The following is a 21,854-nucleotide window of genomic DNA, read 5'->3' on the forward strand; positions in this document are numbered from 1 at the left end:
ATATTAATACAAATACTACTCACTATCGTAACTTTATTATCACTACTTAGTAGAATAGTTCTGGAATTATCAATAATTATTATAAAAAAACCTTTGAATTACTAATGCATGTTTGTTAATTCAAGCAATTAAAATATCAGTAGTCAGTTTTACAGAAAGAAAAAACAGGTCATGTTTCTTACACTCACATATACATATCTCCAAGAATTTTAAAACTTAGAAAAGATTTATTTCGATTAAATATTCAATAATGGATTTTTTATTTTCAGCTGGCTGAAGAACTTAAAAGAATGACATTATAAAGTAAATCGATCAATCAGCTTCCTCATTGTTTATAATAGGCTATTCACTAGAAAACAAAAACATATCAAGAATGTTTTGTAACTACAGTAATTTAAACTTCGGTTAATCGTAAAATTTAAAGATAAAATATAGGAAGTTAAAGCACGCGCATTGTAACCAGTTTAGTTTGAATTTCGCGCAATGATACAAGAGAGCTATCTGCGCTAGCCATCTTTAATTTAGCAGTGTAAAACTAGAGGGAAGGCAGCTAGTCATAACCACCCACCGCAAACTCTTGGGCTACTCTTTTATCAACGAATAGTGGGATTCAGTGATGTCGAGAAAACCCACTTGTAGAGAAATATATATGCAAAAACGGCTCGTTTGGGTTGAGAAAATATTTTACGTAGAAGAGCGAACAATGTTTCGACCTTCTTCGGTCATCGTCTTTCTTCGGTCTTTGTGAACCTGACGATGACCGAAAAAGGTCGTAACGTTGTTTGCTCTTTTACGTAAAATATTTTCTCAACCCAAACGAGCCGTTTTTGCATATGAATAGTGGGATTGATTGTAAAATTATAACGCCCCCGCGGCTGAAAGGGAGAGCATATTTGGTGTGACGGGAATTCGAACCCGCGACCCACCGATTACGAGTCGAGTGCCTTAACTACTTGGTCAACCAGTTTAGAAGCTGCCGTATTTGTTAAATTTACATGGTTTTTTGTTAAGTGCAAGATACTCAAGGAGCTATTAATGCACTACTAATGCAGTTATCGAAACCTAAAACCTTATTTAGCACCATAAGCCAGCAGAATTACCGTTGAACCAGTGGGGGAGGGGGATAGTTTATTTCTATATTTAAATTAACCAACGATCTTTCCCTTTATTAAGTTATCTTTTCAGATTACATAAAGTGGACTTGAATATTTTTAGATAATGTGAAGTAGAAAATCGTATTCCTAACATTTATAGTTGTAAATCCAAAGTTTTAACAAAATGTAAAAGCTAAAAATATCCTTATATTAGTAGTTTCATGACAATACTGAAATTGAAAAGAAAGACATTGATAGTCTGAACGGTGGACATTAAACTTTTGACACAGGTGTTGAAATAATTGTTTGTGTATTTGTCCAATTCTACTCAAAAGCTATTCCTAAAAGAAGTCCCTCTTTGGAACTCATAAGGCTAGAGGGAGAACAACTCTGAAGTTACTGTTATCAAATAGTTTACTGCCTTTCTTATAGTACACTCACAACCTCCCAAAAAAGCAAACTTTTTTTTTCTGCGAAAACGGAAAGCCAATCATGTACTAACTGAAACCACAGCTCGGCACGTTAAATTCTAAGCCTTTGTGTCGGAATAAGTAAACAATCATTCATAATTTGTTGTGTTGACATAATGATAGCCACTCAAGTAGTTTTTGTTATAATTACCCGTACTTAATTATTCGAATGTAATGATAAGATTAACAGTGGACTTTACACTTGTTAATATATATGTCGTTAGTGTTAAAGGTAAAGAAAAAAAGTCGTAAATTAGGTTTATCTCCCTAACACACACACTTTTTATCATTACATGAAACACACGTCAAATTCATGGAAATTGATGTAAACGAGCAAGTACAAGTACCGACCCTCTATACGTCATTCCACTAGATGTCGTAAATATGTCTTCAAAGTTTAATATGATCGGTACGATAGTACGACAGCTCTAACGGTGTGTGCCAGTTTGCAGCCGGTTGAGATAGGTCAAAAACAGACAAATATTAATCCACACAGGGAAGCATGGAAGGGTCGAGCTCTAATCCACACAGGGAAGTATGGAAGGGTCAGGCTCGAGCTCTAATCCACACAGGGAAGCATGGAAGGGTCAGGCTCGAGCTCTAATCCACACATCACTCACCCAAGGAAGCTCTAAGTGTGCATTCAAAGTTTTATAGAAATCGATGTACTTACGTGAGTTTTATGGAACCTATGCAACTGTTTTTATTTCCTTATGTCTTGTCGTCATCGAGATATTCCGAGATATTCACAATTATAATGTGTATTTGGGATGTAACTTTGAACCAATACAATGTAACAAGGATCTACTTGCAAAGAGTCAAGAGAGAATTGAACACTACTGTTTCATTTTATAAGTTTTAGACAGTATGCAAGAGAACAAAAATGTAAGTTTATTGATTATAAACTGATAACAGTGGATTTTTTGGGCACCCACACATATCAAACAGACGTTGAGAATTAAGCAGAGAAATAGATTAACTGGTGACGTCAACGATGAAGAAATCATCAGGCAGCTGAAATTCATTTTCAAACTGAAACACTTGATACCCTAAATGGAATAAATTTCCACAATATTATATACTGCCAACCAATATACGTCACATTTCAAGCAATATCTAGTATTTTTACAACATTTTCTGCTCAACACTAAAGTTATAGAAGCTACTTATAACTTCAAGTTTATTGTGATGACCTAGAAGATATTTTTCCGTGTGAATTCTTCCCATTTTTCCAGTAACTTCAACAAAACAAAAACAGAAGTTTTTCATAAATTTATACGAGATTTTAAAAAAGTTTAGGTATAAAAGAAAGCTTTCAAAATGTTGAAATTGTAATGTGACTTAATTTAACACTAACTGCTGTGAAATGCAATCTTCAGAGGTCCTTTTCCACAATGAAACGTGTCGAAAAACAAGGATAAAATATGAACAGCAGAAACTGCATGAACTGTCAATAATAACCAATTAATTTAACCTAATTACAACCTAAGCTCAGGGGGCACTAAAAACAAAGTGTCAAAAGAAAATATGTTAATGTACCAGTAATAGTATACTGTAACATTTTGTTAAGGCCTGGCATGGCTTAGCGCGTAAGGCGTGCGACTCGTAATTCGCGGGTTCGCGCCCGCGTCGCGCCAAACATGCTCGCCCTCCCAGCCGTGGGGGCGTATTAACGTGACGGTCAATCCCACTATTCGTTGATAAAAGAGTAGCCCAAGAGTTGGCGGTGGGTTGTGATGACTAGCTGCCTTCCCTCTAGTTTTACACTGCTAAATTAGGGACGGCTAGCACAGATGGCCTTCGAGTAGCTTTCTGCGAAATTCCAAAAAAACCAAACCAAACATTTTGTTAATGACTTGATAACACTATTTTTCACTGATTTCTCTAATTATAGCAAATAAAGAGCGTGTGTACATTGAATAAAATGTACATTATCATTTATACATTTTTTCCTTTGTTTATTCCTGGCGCAAAGCTACAAAACATACTGTGAACGTTTCTCTGCAGTCACGATTCAAAGCTAGATCTCCTGTATGAAAGCGTCACGAGTGAACTTTCGAGCTAGCACTTGGCTGTGAAATGAACTTACATTAATAATGGTCTTTAGGGCTAACATTCTCTTAAGTTAGTTCGAATTTTTACTTATCTTTGTAAGTTATAAAATTTTTTAAGGTAACTAGTTAAAAACACCCACCGTCAATTCGTTGGCTACTCTTGTACTTCGGATATCAACAGACCAGGATCGCTAACTCTAAAGCTACGCCAAGTTCCTGAATAAAACACAAAATTAGCAAAGCATTAAAAAGAATTAAAATTTCTGTTTTTGCAATAATTAATTTGGTTGGATCATCAAAAGTTCACTAGCCTTTCAGATCCTAACCTTACGTTTTTGAGGTCGGTATGTTAGTGATTTTGTCAATACTAGTGACAGTACTTATCTTAACAATACTTGATGGATTAAGGGAATTATAACTTAAAGCATAATGCTGATACTGAGAATTATTAGTTTTTCTCTTTGACAAAGCTCAGATATGAAGATAAGATAGAGCATTATGAGTTATAATTAAACAAGCATAGTTAACAGCAAATTTTCAAGGTTACAGATAACAAAAAGAACAACCATAATGATAATCCAACAGTAATTATCATTTTATGCCACCACTTTAATGAAATCAGAAATAAATTATAAACGCATTGTTAATCTTACCAATCTGAGCCCGTCCCATCAAACATGCTCGCCCTTTCAGCCGTGGAGGTGTTATAATATACGGTCAATCCCACTATTTGCTGGTAAAAAATTAGCCCAAGAGTTGGCCGTGGGTGGTGATAACTAGCCGCCTTCCCTCTAGTCTTTCACTGCTAAATTAGGGACGGCTAGCGCAGATAGCCCTCGAGTAGCTTTACGCGAAATTCAAAACAAACGATAACAAACAAACAAACTTAATTTAGACGTTAGACTCTGATGTGTGTGGATCGACATGGCCAGTTGGCTAAGGAGCTTGGCTCATAATGTGAGGGAACATGCTCGCCCTTTCAACCGTGGAGGCGTTATTATGTGACAGTCAATTCCATTATTCGTTGGCAAAGGAGTAGCCCAACAGTTGGCGGTGGGTGATGATGACTAGCTGCCTTCCCTCTAGTCTTTCACTGTTTCACTGCTAAATTAGGGATGGTTAGTGCAGATAGCCCTCGAGTAGCTTTGCGCGAAATTCAAAACAAACAATAACAAACAAACAAACTTAATTTAGACGTTAGACTCTGATGTGTGTGGATCGACATGGCCAGTTGGCTAAGGAGCTTGGCTCATAATGTGAGGGAACATGCTCGCCCTTTCAACCGTGGAGGCGTTATTATGTGACAGTCAATTCCATTATTCGTTGGTAAAGGAGTAGCCCAACAGTTGGCGGTGGGTTATGATGACTAGCTGCCTTCCCTCTAGTCTTTCACTGCTAAATTAGGGTTAGTGCAGATAACTCTCGTGTAGCTTTGCGCGAAATTATAAATACAAGCAAACAAATCAAACCAAACTTTTTGTTTAGCCCAATTTATTGGAAATCTGCAATAATATTATTGATGAAGCTATTAACGCGCGTGCGTACCCTAATATACTGAATGAGGGCATATGTTCAACCAATATTGAGTTTGTTTTTAAGCGCAAGGGGATATCTCACTGCGTTCATGTCATAAGCCCTCGACACTAGCGTTAATGCGATGAAAACAGCATTATTTGCGAAACATACAGCTTTCGCCTGTATCTTAGCAACGATAAACAAAACATACAGCTTTCTCCTGTATCTTAGCAACGATAAACAATGCCCTGTTTGTTTCGCGAACGTTAGGAAACGCCATAATTTTCAAACATCGTGAAGCAAAATGTTGACGTCTATGAAATTAACTAATTTTTTTACTGAATTTGTTTTGAGGAGTAACCTAACTGATGTTACATATCATACATAATGCATTTGTGTTCTCTCTCTATTTCACCGTTATCCGCTGGAGGGGTAACTGCAAGTATACGGACTTAGAACGCTAAAATGGGGAGTTCGATTTCCAGCGATGGACACAAGAAATAGCTGAATGTGGCTTTACTCTATAAACAGACACCTAAACTTTCACAGTTTATTTTTGTTTTTAAAATTCCTGTAACCTAGGTGTCTATTCCTTTACGAATCTCCGTCTTGAAAGTTTATCTACACTAGAAGCTCTACCTGATGTTTAAACACTTATCTATATTTTGATAACCTATTTTTATTTTAGACATATTCCTATATTTTTTACACCTTAGAAATCTATCTACATTTTGATAACCTATTTATATCTTAGACATGTATCTATATTTTGATAACCTATTTACACCTTATGGCCTGGCATGGCCAGGTGAGTTAAGGCGTTCGTCACGTAATCTGAAAGTAGCGGGTTCGAATTCTCGTCGCACCAACTATGGTGGCCCTTTCAGCCGTGGGGGGAGTTATAATGTGACGGTCAACCCCACTATTCGTTGGTAAAAGAGTAGCCCAAGAGTTGACGGTGGGTGGTGATGACTAGCTGTCTTCCCTCTAGTCTTACACTGCTAAAGCAGGAACGGCTAGCGCAAATAGCCCTCGTGAAGCTTTGCGCAAAATTCCAAAACAAGCAATTTACACCTTAGTCATCTATCTATATGTTAAATGATCATGTACATGTTAAACACATAAATGTATTCCAAGCATCTACATCCTACGCACCTATCCACATTTCACGCTCTAAGCACCCAGTTACACTTATAACGTATCTGTGTTTTAAACATCTACCTCCCTATATAAAATATATATTCTGTACTGTGGTTAAATTTTGACAATTTAAAATTAAATTATTTTAATTTCTTTTGAAATTATCTTAGCTTTCGTACTCACTTAGATTGTTCTCTGAATCTTAACTTCAAAACATTAAAATAAAATAATTAATTATAACAATTTAAGAATATATTCACCAAGGACAAAGAGCTAAGTGTATAATGAAAACTAACATAATCATATGTCTCACTAATGTTTATCCTCCAGATTCGGTCCAATAATTAAACTAACGATCACAAAATATCTGTGGCGTTCACAGGCCCAATTGCACCTGTCATGCTCCATAATTAATCCCAGTTACTTCAATAGCTACCTAAAATAAAAAGCTTGTTGGGACGCCCGCTAGAAGAAGGCAGGCACGTGTGCCAAATTTGGTTTGGTTAGCTTAGGAAAGGCGGTATAAACACAGTTACAAGAGTGGCTTACACGCGATCGGAAGCGGAGACAGGAAGACAAATTACAAAGTGACTCTACAAACTCTCTCCAAGACTCCCATTGCACCTAGGTATCCTTCTGGTCGCGTTTTATGCAATGAATATCCCAGGCCATCCAAAGTTCGCCTTCCAAATTTTATCTGTTAGCATAAGAATTGTGGTCAGGTGGTTAAGGCATTCGACTCGTAATCCGAGGGTCGCGGGTTTGAATACCCGTCACACCAAACATGCTCGTCCTTTCAGCCGTGAGGTGTTATAATGTGACGGTCAATTCCACTATTCGTTGGTAAAAGAGTAGCCCAAGAGTTGACGGTGGGTGGTGATGACTAGCTGTCTTCCCTCTTGTCTTACACTGCCAAATTAGGGACGGCTAGCGCAGATATCCCTCGAGTAGCTTTGCGTAGATATCCCTTGAGTAACTTTGCGCAAAATTCAAAACAAACCAAATCAGAGAAATGACCAAAAATGCAAATCTGGTCAGAAGCTAGTTTTGCTTACAACTGTTTTTAAATTCTGACCTTAACTATAACATTCGGGATGTTACGTTATTAATTTTATATACGGAAAACGTGTTAGGAAGATCATTCAAAACACTTTAATGAATTTATGCAGCAAATTAAATGACTGTGGAAAACACTATTAAGCTGAACCTAGAACGTGTATGAATTTTACTAAAGGTCAAATCATTGCAGATAAACCTTTGACATATCCTGTTTGTGTAAAACTTTTAACTACGCAAAAAAAAACTGTATTAAAAATGTAAACTTGAACGAATAATGATTTATTCCTACACTATATTATACGATGTTTACTTTGCTTTTGTTTATTTGTTGAATTTCGCGCAAAGTTACTCAAAGAATATGTGCATTAGAAGTAATTGGCTAGAGGAAAGACAGCTAGTAAACGCCGCTCTCCACCAAATATTGGGTCACTCTAATCGAATAACAGGATGGACCGACACATAAGAACGTCCTCACAGCTGAAAGAGCAAGTATCTTCAATGATGGTATTTGAAACCGTGACGGTAAATTTTGAGTCGAGCGTCATAACCACTAGGTCATGTCAGACCTTATTTCATGATGTCTTCATGTCAAAGTATTATAACATACATAAGTGATAAATTTATATTTTTAAGTCGGTAAGGGCAACACATTACTATTTTAAAATCTTTCGGCCAGGCATGGCCAGGTGGTTAGAACGCTGGACTCGTAATCTAAGTGTCGTAGGTTCAAATGCCCGTGACACCAAACGTGCTTGCCCCTTCCATCGTGGGGACGTTATAATGTTTCGGTGAATCCCAATATTCGCTGAGAAAAGACTAGATCCCAAGAGTTGGCGATGAATGGTGGTGACCTTACCTCTAGTTACTCATTGCTAAATTAGTGACGGCTAGCGCAAATAGCTCTCGTGTAGCCCAAAAACAAACAAATAAAAATACTTTTCTTCTTCATTAGGACCTTTCAGTGGACGTATACGTTCACCAGAATTCAGCATAACATTCATTCAGGAAACTCTCAGAAAAATTTTGCGAATATTTATGCTGTATATGGTGTTTGAAAGTTAGGTCATAGATAAGCATGTACTTCTAATAATATTGTAATTAATGTTTATTAAGTTTCATCGAAGACAATGAACTTCAGAAATATGCTATTCATCGGATATTTAAAATGACACTTTTTGCATAATTTCAATCCAATCTGTCCGTCAACTGGCAACTTGAAACAAATAAACAAAGGACAAAACGCACATATCCATCAGATACTAAATATTAAAGTAATTTATAAACGAGCAATTCTACAACAACGTGTGACCTAAATGTGACTCAATACAAAGGATTAGAAACACTCCATGTTTTAAGGTAGTCACGAGCCTCTACCTGTTACAGGAATACCGACGGTAATATCTTTTATGCTGTTTTTGTCTTATGTTAAGAAATGAACAGGTTTTTCAAAAAGACAGCTATCTTCGGTGAAGGCAACCAGGCTGTGAAATTTTTCTTTTTATCTTACCTTTAAATGTACTACAGATAATTATTTGGTATACTTTAACATAGACTGACACAAAGGAGTTTGTATTCGAGATGCAAATTCGTTCTGTTTGACATATTTAAAGCAAGCTAAACCAGTCTATGTAATTTATTTATACTGCACGCTCGAATAATAATGCTCATTGGAACTATGCAATTTTCAATCATTTGGTTACTTCTACCATTGAAATAAATGTTTAAAACATCACATCAAATGAGTTTTAAGTGTGTTAACAAAAAAGGTGACAGAATCACTATTATTACAAAAAGAATAGCAGACAACATAATTCTTTAAAACAAGTTTTTCTATACGTTTGATGTATATTATAGGTTTGTCACTTATTTTAGAATCCAACTGATTCTAAGTTAAACAGGCTATTCTAAAGGTATTGGTAATCAAATGTGTAATACATTACTAATAACACTGCGAAAATAGGACACTACAAGCCTTTAAAAGAAGAATAAAAAATGGTATATCAAAATATTATACTACTATTAATACTACACTATGCTTTACTATATTTAAGGTATAATCTAGATAAATATAGTAGTACTGTTTATCGTGTATGCCTATGTAACTACTTCTCAGAGTGTGTATAAATATTCACCAAATATGGCTTGGAGATTTGTTGGGTCCATGCAGGAATGCATCCAAATTTGCGATTTCACATTTTGTGCTTTGCAGTTTTTATCGACGTTTTTGTGGTGTTTTTTTTTCTTTTACAATTACATATAAGGGAGTAACTTTTCATGTACTAAAATAATATTTTATTAATCAAGGATTTATATAACTTCAGTGCACGGATACTCCAGCTGATTGTTGATATAATCTTGCAATTTAAAATCTTGTTTCTGTTAATATTCTGTCTTTCTTTATTCTGACATATCATCAATAGGACAGCCTTTGGTTTCATCTATCACAGATAGTTTTAAAGTATGCAAATACAGGTAGAAGAAACATGTATGAGATATAAAAATACTATTTGGTTTTTAATGCTGACACTGTACACTCTCACTTTTGTGAAAAAGTAAAAACTTAAACTGAGCCTTTAACTTGCAGGAAATTATCGATTCCTCTATTAAACTATTATAACGTGCTGTCGAATGCCAGATTATAGTTTGGCCGACAGCAGATAAGTCATTCTATGCGGGATTACCCAATTAGAAAAATCAAACTATTTTTAACTGGACCTTAGCATGCCATATCTTAAAATTACTTTATATTGTCTTCAGTCAAACATAATGTAACGACGTCAGAAGGTTTTATCTTACTTATTTTTATAATTAGTTATTTTTTGGTTTTGTTTTGAATTTCGCGCAAATATACTCGAGGGTTTGTTTGTTTGTTTTGGAATTTCGCACAAAGCTACTCGAGGGCTATCTGTGCTAGCCGTCCCTAATTTAGCAGTGTAAGACTAGAGGGAAGGCAGCTAGTCATCACCACCCACCGCCAACTCTTGGGCTACTCTTTTACCAACGAATAGTGGGATTGACCGTAACATTATACACCCCCACGGCTGGGAGGGCGAGCATGTTTAGCGCGACGGGGCGCGAACCCGCGACCCTCGGATTACGAGTCGCACGCCTTACGCGTTTGGCCATGCCAGGCCCATACTCGAGGGTTATCTGCGCTAGCCATCCCTAATTTGGCAGTGTAAGACTAGAGAGAAGACAGCTAGTCATCACCACCTACCGCCAATTCTACTCTTTTACTAAAGAATAGTGGGATTAACAGTCACTTTATAACGTCCCCACGGCTGAAAGAGCGAACATTTTTGGTGTGAGGGGGATTCGACCCCGAGATTCTCGGATTACGAGTCTAGTGTTTTAACCACCTGGCCATACTGGACCTTATTTTTTGTTAACTGTTATTAGTTAGGGCACATTCCGTCGTAAAAGTTAGCACTAACAAGATATGTTGTGGCACGATTGTAGTTTCAACATTATGAAATATATAGATAAAAACCTTACCACCATGAAGTTAAATATGACAACAAATTATTTTTGTGCTTACTAGCCCGAATGTTGCAGACCGCATTACCAGTTAATGGCAGGCTTAGACTAAACAAAACTTTCACGCGTGATTCAATTGATGCGAAATAAGTAGTAATTCAAGAGTCACGTGATTGCTTTATCTACGTACGAAAGATTTTTCTTTAGGCAATAAAAAAAGTTTAAAAAGCATTTTATTTATTAACACTTCTGTTAACTTGTTAATCTCAATATTGTTGACAGTTCTAAGTTAGAAGTGGAATATGTTAATATGGCGGATTATAAGCATGTTGGTATGATTCGCAAAATAAAGATTTGAATGTTTGGACTTTCTGAACTGTGTTAGGTAAGTTTAAAATATTTTGTTCATACTATATAATGGGTACTAGAACTGTGAATCCAAGGTTCTGTTGTTTGCACCACCTTGTTATCATTGGAAAACAGAACCGTGCTCTGCACCTTGAAACTATAGGTGTGCTAAAAGAGTGACTGTCAAAACCTACTATTTAATTAGAATAATCCACGGGTGTTTTTGGCTAGTTGCTTTCCTTCTATTCTACTCTATCACTTCATATTTAAAGGCAGCTAATGCAAATACTGCATACATCACGAAATGTCCTTATTAATCTCTTTATTTAACATCTATCAATGATTAAGAAGGTTTTCTTGTGTGTATAATACACACCTTGTTATTTGGTGTTGTAAAAAGTGTGTGGTTACAGCTAAAGCTGTTTGCATTGTGTAGGATTTTTGCACAGCCTCAATGAAGAGATGATGATAACAGCAGAGTAATTACTGACAGTATTACATACGTGGATGTGGCTTTGATCAAGGGGTATGTACTTAGGCTGTTAAGTACAAACATCGATCTTAATCCGTAGTCACCTTCACACGTTTTCAAACACTGCAAGTCAAGTAAACACAACATAACCATAGAAAATACCCATATAGTAGGTAAAGAAAGAAACAGAAACAAACGCAAGATTAAAGAAGCCTTACTTATACAACAACTCAAGCCCAAAATAAACCAATACAAAGGAACGTCTTTAGAACTATATTAATAAATATATCTGATATCTAAGCATGCCTTCTACGTTCCTACACTCAATTACTCAACCGTCTTCAAACGTGTAGTAAGCTACCAGTCAACAACCCTTTCTTTCTTTGTGAACCTGATGATGACCGAAGAAGGTCGAAACGTCGTTCGCTCTTCTATTAGTGTCTTCTCTACCCATTCCAGCCTTTTTTAAATATACAAACACCGATCTTCGTGTAGTGATAATAAAAATTAACATTTTCCTGAACAACAAAAAATACCAAATAAAATAAATTCACTGCCAAGTAGGAAGGTCATCATTGCACCTGACCCTCCCAGGTCAAACTAGACCTAAATTTCAATCCGGACAGTCAGAGAGGCAACAATATATTAGATGACTGGTGCTTTATGCTTAACGCACAAGTCTGCGTATAAGAACATTTTGGATTTATGACATGCTGCTAAACATGATTCACACTCTCAGCCCTGAGGGCGTTATAATGTAACAGGCAATCACACTATTCGTTGGTAAAAACGTCGCCCAAGAAGTGGCGGTAAGAAGTGATAACTAGCTGTCTTACCTCTGGTCTTTCTGCAGTGACTTTTGAACTAAGATCAAATGAAAACTAAAATCTCATTATGTCAGACAAATATTGAGCAAAATTAGCTTTGCTTAGGATTATATTTCATCCTAAGGTTTTCCACATTTTAATATATTATATCATCATTCGAGCCCAACACTATTAGGTCATTTCCTGGCAGTATCTGCACAAGTCAGACAAACTCTGTTGGAGAGAAACATGTGAGTAGGAATCTGTTGCATTCTAGGAATCCTGTTTACTCGATGCAAGAAGACCCACAGTTTCTAGCCATAAATCAGACATTGGAAGCTCTGTTATCACAGCTACGAGGAGGGAAGGAAAAAGCGTTAACTACTGAATTAAGTCATTTAACTTAATGGAAAAACGATAGTTCAATAACTAGATATAGATGTTTACCCTTTGTTCAAGCGTTGGGTCATTTCCATCGTTACTCATACGAAACAAGATTTACCAAGCATTATTCAGGTAATGTGTGAATCCTAAACTTCATAATAGCTTGACAAATTGGTTGTCGTTCTGATTGTGAAAATAATAATACAATGTTAAACAGGCTCTATGATCAATACACAAGTAGTAGGGAAAAAACAGATAAGCTATGTAAGCTGTAGTTCTGAAAATTGCTTTTACATGACAAAATGTTCAAGCTAAAAATGATAATACTGATTGTAGCAGTCGTTAAATGAATCAACTTATTTTTTTTATGTCCATAAACTTCCAACAGTTAGGAACCTTGGTGTCAATAAGACTGGAAAAGGGATGCGAAAAAAAACATCATTTGGTTGGATATCACCTATTTGTGGAAGAGTTATATAACAGTTCTGTAAAACAATAGACGTATTTCAGCTGAAACAGTTGTTGTTGATGTTCTTGGTGAAACACCATTGTTAACTAATGGAAGTAAATAATTCAAGATACTAATGATCAGTCTCTCAGAATTGGCCAGAAACATGCACAATATCAAACCTAAAAATAAAATACTTGTATGAAAACTTGGTAATGAGTTTGCATCGAGAAGTGTGTTACTTATGAAACTGTATTGGTTTCAAGAATAAAAATATCAGTTGATGTTTTTTAATCAAGTAAATAAAACTCATAAATAAGCAGAAACAGCTTTTCTCCTTCTTCAGATACAAATGTTTAATGTAACATATTCTGTGGAGTTGAACCAACTAATTTTCCATTGTATAATATCAGTAGACATGTATATCAAACCTACCATTCCTGCTCGTTAGCACAAAAATCTAATAAAGAAAGACATGTTTAATCGGGATAAGGTGTTGGAACTAAATCTTCTCATGATCACATTGAGGCTGACAATGAATCTGCACCACTCTAGAAAAATTATACCATTAATTTGAAAGATTTAAACTATGTTGTTCATGAGTTTCTCATAAGATTCAAGATGAAGTGTACAAATACAATGACAGAAATTGTTCATTGTAAACGAATAAGGTATCCTGTTAATTATCAGTAGAAGTAAGCTCCAAAACTATGGAAAGGTTTTGTTTTTGAATTTCGCACAAAGCTACACGAGGGCTATCTGCGCTAGCTGTCTCTAATTTAGCAGTGTAAGACTAGATGGAAGGCAGCTAGTCATCACCACCCACCGCCAACTCTTGGGCTACATTTTTACCAACGAATAGTGGGATTGACCGTCCCATTATAACGCCCCCACGGATGAAAGGGCGAACATGTTTGGTATGAGGAGAATTCAAACCCGCGACCCTCGGATTACGAGTCGGGTGCCTTAACCACATGGCCATGCCAGGCCTACTATGGAAAGGATACAGGACACGTGATGTGACGTGTCAGTTACTGGTACCAATTGCAACATTTGAAGTGATCATAAAATTAAGAATAAAGAGCTCACAGTTGGAAACAGAACCAACGAACAACTGGAAGTGTAAACCGAATAGTCCAGTAAAGTCATTTACAGATAGCCTAATGTGGCTTTGCTACAAGAAAACACACATACACGTTTATAGAAATTACCTATTAGAGAAACTTTACCTAGGGTAGGATAACTCTGCCAAGAGATGCACACTATACGAATGATAAATTTAGCCAGAAAGATGAAAGACTAATAAATTTTGGATTAAAAGACTATGAAATATTTAATTAAGATAATGTTTACACAAACATTCAAATATACAAAAAATACTGATTGTAATTAACTACACTGGACACTCTGTGCTTTGTCGAGTAAACATTCAGATATACAAAAAATACTGATTGTAATTAACTACACTGTACTCTCCATGCTTTGCTGAGCACGGGTATCGAAACCCAGTTTTTCCTGTTGGAAGTCCACAGATATACCGATGTGCCACTTAGAAATAGCTTCTGTTTCCTTTATAAAACAAATAACATTTACATAATGTTAGTAAGTGCATTCAGTTTTTATTATATATATGTAAAATTTAAATCGGTATAATTCACTCTCAAAAATATTACATAACTGGACTCTGTAACTACCAGACAGAATAAAGCACCGTGTGTGATCATTTATTTATTCATAAATTACAGTTATCATAACATTTAACTTTTTATTAGATTTTTCTAAAGAACTTGCTAAACGTATTATGTTAATATGTTAAGGCATACTCCCTGTGCACTTTACAAGACAATGAAAAAGATAGTTTTCGATAAAAGCAAAGTACAGTGGAAATGCAGTTGGGTACTTTTTAACATAAAAATCTAGTGGATAAAACAAGATCAGTTTATTGTTATTATTATTTTTTACTCTTGAAATCCATCCTTGTTTGTCAGCTGAAAATCAAAAGCTAATGCAGTTGTTACGTACATTCGTATTTATTAATATACTAATTTCTCCTTAATATTTGGCTTCTAAATTTAGAGCAGCTTTCTAAATGTTAGAAAAGCAACTACATGAAAATGAATGGTCGAGGGTTTGAATCCCTTTCGCACTAAACATGCTCACCTTTTCAACCGTGGAGGCGTTATAATATTACGGGCAATCCCCCCATTTGTTGGTAAAAGAGTATCCCAAGAGTTGGCAGTGGGTAGTGATGACTAGCTGCCTTCCCTCTAGTCTTACACTGTTAAATTAGGGACGGCTAGCGCAGATAGCCCTCGTATAGTTTGAGCGAAATTCGAAACAAACAAACAAATGCTTTACGAGCCCTTATCTACATTTTATTTTAACTTTCACAGAAATGTTTTACAATGGGTATAGAAAAATATTGTTACAACTTTTTTATTTTGAGGGTTGCTGAAAAATAGTGATTAGTATTGTGAAAAGTATATTATTACAGTTTATTTTCACTAACAATGAAGATATAGTTATCTCATGAAGAATGTAATGCTAAAATTTATGCAATATGTCTTTCAAATTTGTTTCGGTGAAAATATTAATAAAATTTAAAGCAACTTGTTTAACGTAAAACAAAAGTATGTTTAGCACTTTTACTGTAATTAGAAACCCTGATTCTTGTTTATGAAAGTTCTCACTGATCTACAACATCAAAAAACAAATACATACTTTCACATATATTAACAGTAACATACATTTACAAAGCATATTGTTTAACCAAGAGAAATACCTTTAGACATTAAAGAACAAACCAATGTTTGAAAGGGGTAACAATGTCACTCATTGTTTATTATGATTCACTGAAAATTAATTGTTGTTGTCATATTTTTTAGATTATCACTTGAATTTTGTACGGGTTGTGCTCCAGACGGACACAGCGCAAGCAGCCTATCGCAAAATAAAACCGGTTTTTATCATTATAACTCTACAAACTAAGCGCTGAGCCATTGGGAGGCAATACATATTTGACTAAAAAGCTACAGTGACTGAATAAAATATCACAAAGCCAGTTTCAGGATGTTTTGCATATTAATTTAGGGTGGGGAATTCCCTTGTCATATATCTCACGTATTGCTGAAATTAATTAAATAACAATCGTGTAATCAACAACATGTTGTGCTTTTATGAAATAAACTATCGACATGACGCTCATTACATATCGTCTGCAGTCACGTAGAATTCAGATTTTCCAAGTCTTAAAACAGCCAGAAAACAAAACTGAAAACGAAAGTGTAAAGTTTACTTGTGTGTACAGACAGATAATTGAAAGGAAGTACGAAAATATTAACGGTTGAAATATTTATACCATTTCTTTTTCTGGTTAAAATCCGGTTTGTTTGTTTGCGTACTACGTGAGGATGAACCCTACTACCTTGAACTGAACCGGCGGCAATTATCTCAACCAGCAACAAGAAGGAATGTTCCACTGCGTATCCTGTACTCGCACCCACATTCAAACGAAGGACAAAACAGTCAAAACCGCGCATTTCCGTAGGAACTCAAACATAATATTACGATAAAATAATGTCAGTAGGTCTGACTAAGCAGTCAGACCAATGCTACTAAAGTGGTTTAATTCTCTCATACTTGATTTGATACATTTATTGATACAATAGTTGCTAGTTCTAGCATTAACCCTTAAACTGCGGCCATCATCAATTGATACTGCTACCTACAACGTTCCCGTTGTTTAATTAATCGTAATAAAAATCATTCTTTATATATTGTGAGGAGGTATGTTTCTCTATTCACCAGATCTTATGCGTGTAATAAATTTAGTTCAGGGACATTTGATAAACTAGAAGCGAAGATCCTTGTTCATTATGTATCAGTACCTTAGCCGGTATTTTGAAAATATTAATATAAGCTATTATTACAAAACTTTAACTAAGAGGGTGATATTAGTATCAGTTATTATTACAAACTTTTAACTAAAAGGGAAATATTAATATTAGCTATTATTACAAAACTTTTAACTAAGAGGGAAATATTAATATCAGCGATTATTACAAAACTTCAACTGAGAGAGAAATATTAATATCAGCTATTATTACAAAACTTCAACAGAAGGAAATATTAGTATCAGCTATTATTACAAAACTTCAACTGAGAGGGGGATTTATATTAATATCAGCTATTATTACAAAACTTCAACAAAGTTGGTAAATTAATATCAGTTAGCCCAAAACTTGGCGGTAAGAGGGAAATATTAATATCAGCTATTATTACAAAACTTCAACAAAGAGGGAAATATTAATATCAGTTATTATTACAAAACTTCAACTAAGAGGAAATATTAATATCAGCTATTATTACAAAACTTCAACAAAGAGGGAAATATTAATATCAGCTATTATTACAAAACTTCAACAAAGAGGGAAATATTAATATCAGCTATTATTACAAAACTTCAACAAAGAGGGCTATTATTACAAAACTTCAACAAAGAGGGAAATATTAATATCAGCTATTATTACAAAACTTCAACAAAGAGGGAAATATTAATATCAGCTATTATTACAAAACTTCAACAAAGAGGGTGATATTTGTAAAGCAAAAAAAATGTGTAACTATTTGGTTTATACAAAAAAAAGTAAAACGCCACAAACATATATTGTAATAATTTATTAAAAGAAGTAAAACAGTCAGTGTTTGATATTCGAAAGGTAGGCTTAAGATATATTTATGCCAATGCTTCCTATAACATCTTTTAAAGCCGTATCAGTATACTACAGCACCCAGTAATATCTAGTAATGTTTTAAACATAAATTGTCAAACGAATTACAGTAACATAATCATAGCAGCCTAATATTAAAAATCTTGGAAACTCAGTATTAAAATCCAAGCTTATGTGTTCCGTAAAAAAAAATAAGAACAAAAACTATTCTATTTAACATACCAACTTTCAATTTGTCAGTATTTTCTTTTACTTCGTTTACTGCTGGTGGTATTCACATGCTATATCACACTGAATAATTACATATTTTTCTGCTACAATATTTAACGTAATGATCTAAAAAAAATATTATTAAATCACTAATTTTGTCTGTAAACCACCTTTACCTAGTGCCATTAAGTGTAACGTTGATGGTTACATGTTTAGATGTATGTTATTAGGACTCTGTAACATACAAACCCGTAGGTCTATAAATTAGCTCATATATAAATAGTTTTAAAAAGACTTGGGGTCTATAAAGACCCCATAAGTTACAGTCATCTTTCAGAGCAACATACCCATACAAAGATACAACGCCTCCCAGTGGCACAGCGGCATGTCTACGGACTCACTCTGCTAGAAACCGGGTTTTGATACTCGTGGTGGGCAGAGCACAGATATCCCATTGTGTAGCTTTGTGCTTAATTCTAAACAAATAAACAAAGACACAACAAGAACTCTTAGAGACTGAGAAGTTGTAGTTAAGCACAAAGCCAAACAATGGCTATCTGTGCACATCACGGGTATCGAAACTCGATTTTAATATTATAAGTCCGCAGGTATGCGCTGTGCCACTGGGGTTCAATAGCTAAGACGTTCCTTAAACATGTTATGAGTAAAGAGTGTAGTCAAATGCGTTTTGCTGTACTGATCTAGGTATATAACTCTGTGGATACCTTCATAACAAACAAATGACGAGAATCCTTAAATTTACGAAATAATAAAGTATAAGTTAAATCTGAAATCTTAATTATATTTTGTAAAATAAATATGTGCAATAATATGTACGAATAGACACAAATTACTCCAAAAATTAAAATACTAATAATGTTAGGTTAAAAGTGGCATGAATTGTCTTATTCATTTATTTGCGAAAACAGCAGTTGTCGATTTTATGCCGATGTCTTATCTCTGTCATTGTGTAAGCAGATATAAAAGTCAAACTTGAAGAAACTCTATTTACCAAAGATAGAAACTTGAAAAAAGAAACAAACAACACAAGTGTTTCATTAAGCGCCCTCTATGATGAGTGCGCAGGAACAGAAATATAAATCCGTTATTTAAATATTGTCTAAATCTTGTGTGTTTACAAGACTAGTAGCCCACTCGTATTACCAAATTCAATTAACGAGATTTGTTGGTTACATTTAATTATTAAATAAAATATAAACAGCGACATTGGTATCCCAAAATTGGAAAACAAATGTCTAAATACTGGCTCCTGTTAAACATCTGGAACATATATATATATAGTTACTTATGAAACACTGGCTTCTCTTAACGCATGCCACATATTTCATGTTTATTTTTTACTCATGAAACATTGTCTTCTGTTAAACAGTTACAACACACATCTTGTCGTAGAAACACTAAAATTACCTCAGATAAACAACTATTTTGTATACAAAATTTCAAACTCAAACTACATACACTAGTGTTACTTTGCTTTCTGTGTGATGTTAGATTTGTAGGAAAATTAAAACAAGTAACTAATCTAATACACTTCAGAAGGTTGAAGTTACTACTCTTCCCAAGGTTCTATTATTAACATTATGTGTAATATTATAACTCAGCGCAAGTATTTATTTCCATTATGACTCAACCGATTTCATTGATATACATTAAGCTAACCTGTCGCAAAAGTGTTCGCGGTTTATCCCACAAGAGCAATATTTACCTTTTAGGTCGATCCACGTAAATCAGACGGATGTTGCTCATAAAAGCGCTCTTACACAACACTTGTTTCCTTTCATAGAGTACCAAGGAAATCTGTTCCCTACTGATACGGTATAAACAAAACAGAGCGAGTCTACGCATGCGTCTAATTACAATGTACTGACGCAGTTGTTCAAGATGACTGGTTTTCTTTAGTGAAATGTCATTAGAAGGTTTAATTTCACTAAACAAATGAATAATCCTACTTTTTAAATGAAAGGCCCAGAGATAAGGCAGATTAAAAAACAGATTTACCACAAGATAACTATATGTTAGTTAACCATGATGGAGCAGGACAAGAAGGTTTCTCATATTTGAATGATGTCATAACTTACCATGATGGAACAGAACAAGAAGGTTTCTCATATCTGATTGATGTCATAATTGGCAATGATGGAACAGAACAAGAAGGTTTCTTATATCTGATTGATGTCATAACTGGCCATGATGGAAGAGAACAAGAAGGTATCTCATATCTGACTGATGTCATGACTAACCATGATGGAACAGGACAAAAAGGTTTCTCATGTCTGATTCATGTCATAACTAGCCATGATGGAGCAGGACAAGAAGGTTTCTTATATTTCCTTTGTGTCATAAAAGCTATTATGGAGCTAGACAAGAAGATATCTCACTGATGTCATAACTAGTCGTGATGAAGCAGAACAAGAAGGTTTCTCACGCATTGATGTCACAACAAGCCATGATAAAACAAGACAAGAAGTTATATGATATCTCATTAATGTTGCAAAGCCACTATAGAATAGAACAAGAAGTTTTGTCATATCTTAATAATGATAAAGTGGGATAAAAGATTTATAACATCTCACCGATGTCACAACAAGCCATGATAGAGGAATTTATAATATATCATTTTCCAAAGTTTACAATATAATATAACATTATGGTGTTTTGTCTATAGTAGAAAAATGTTTCCGCGCTTTATATAACATAAAACATCACACTTTATAGCGTAATTGATACTTAGTTAAATCAAAAAATAAACCAGAATCAAAAACAAGGATATTGATGAGCAGAGCTAAATGGATGTACGGTTGTAATGTTCTTACTTATAAATATTAGAATTAATTGATCCATCATTTAGATACACTCGTTGTTAGTTATATTTTCGGCCACAATCCCAATAATATCTTATTAATTTCGGCCAATTTTAAAACTGCTATAAATTCGTATTTTAAACTAACAATGGAAAATTATTTTAATGATTAGAATAAAATATTAATAAATAAAACACGTGACACATAAAAGTTTCTGAACAATACTGTTACTGAAAGTAACACTTAAACACGTAACACATAAACTCTGGTAGTTTGTTTCATGTCATCTAGTAAATTAAACATTTTTCGCAGAACCTGACATCTATAAACGAGTAAATTTATAGAGTACTTCTCTACGACATCCTGTGGTCACTGAAAGCCCATTGAAGAGCTTAAATAGTATAGTTTTAAAGTTGTATGAACATCTGAGATGTAAACAAGTTGGTGTGGAGTTTTAGTCGGGTCACCTGTTCGTGTTGTTGTTTACTAGTGGTAGAACTTTTCTTTTTATGTTATTTTCCTGATAACAGTAACAAAAGCAGTATGTCAACCCGCATCTGACAAAAGGTTGTCCCCAGAAAAGCGAAGGGATTTCAATTTCTATTCTTTGTTATTTGCCCATGCCCCTACCAGGCCTAAGTGAGATCCATAGGCTTTGTATCGGAACCAACTTACAAACATTATTTATTTTCTGTATTTCATCCATTTTCGTAACAATCTGTCAGGTTTCTACTTAATTATAGGTGAAAGGAAGGCCCGATAAACTTATGGTTCTCTTAACAGATTGATGCTATACATCTTAAATGTCCCCTGGTGGGTGAGCAC

General features: G+C 34.8%; 1 protein-coding gene across 10 annotated transcripts in view; it reads right to left on the reverse strand.

The window, feature by feature from the left end:
- LOC143229673 (uncharacterized) overlaps positions 1 to 20,036 on the reverse strand; it is a 70,428-nt gene extending 50,392 nt beyond the window's left edge. For 3 of the 10 annotated variants that reach the window (XM_076462352.1, XM_076462345.1, XM_076462351.1), the window contains exons 1-2: positions 19,934 to 20,022; positions 3,759 to 3,834 (exon numbers count right to left, since the gene is read on the reverse strand). The gene's annotated coding sequence lies outside the window, so the exon portion shown is untranslated. Of the gene's footprint in view, positions 1 to 3,758; positions 3,835 to 4,271; positions 5,250 to 16,625; positions 16,981 to 18,554; positions 18,694 to 19,933 lie in introns of those variants that run through there. The other 7 variants (XM_076462353.1, XM_076462346.1, XM_076462348.1 and 4 more) reach the window with 6 other exon arrangements.
- Between the last annotated feature and the right edge of the window lie 1,818 nt (positions 20,037 to 21,854).

This window comes from Tachypleus tridentatus, chromosome 10 (assembly GCF_004210375.1).
Source record: "Tachypleus tridentatus isolate NWPU-2018 chromosome 10, ASM421037v1, whole genome shotgun sequence".
Classification (NCBI taxonomy): Eukaryota; Metazoa; Arthropoda; class Merostomata; order Xiphosura; family Limulidae; genus Tachypleus; species Tachypleus tridentatus.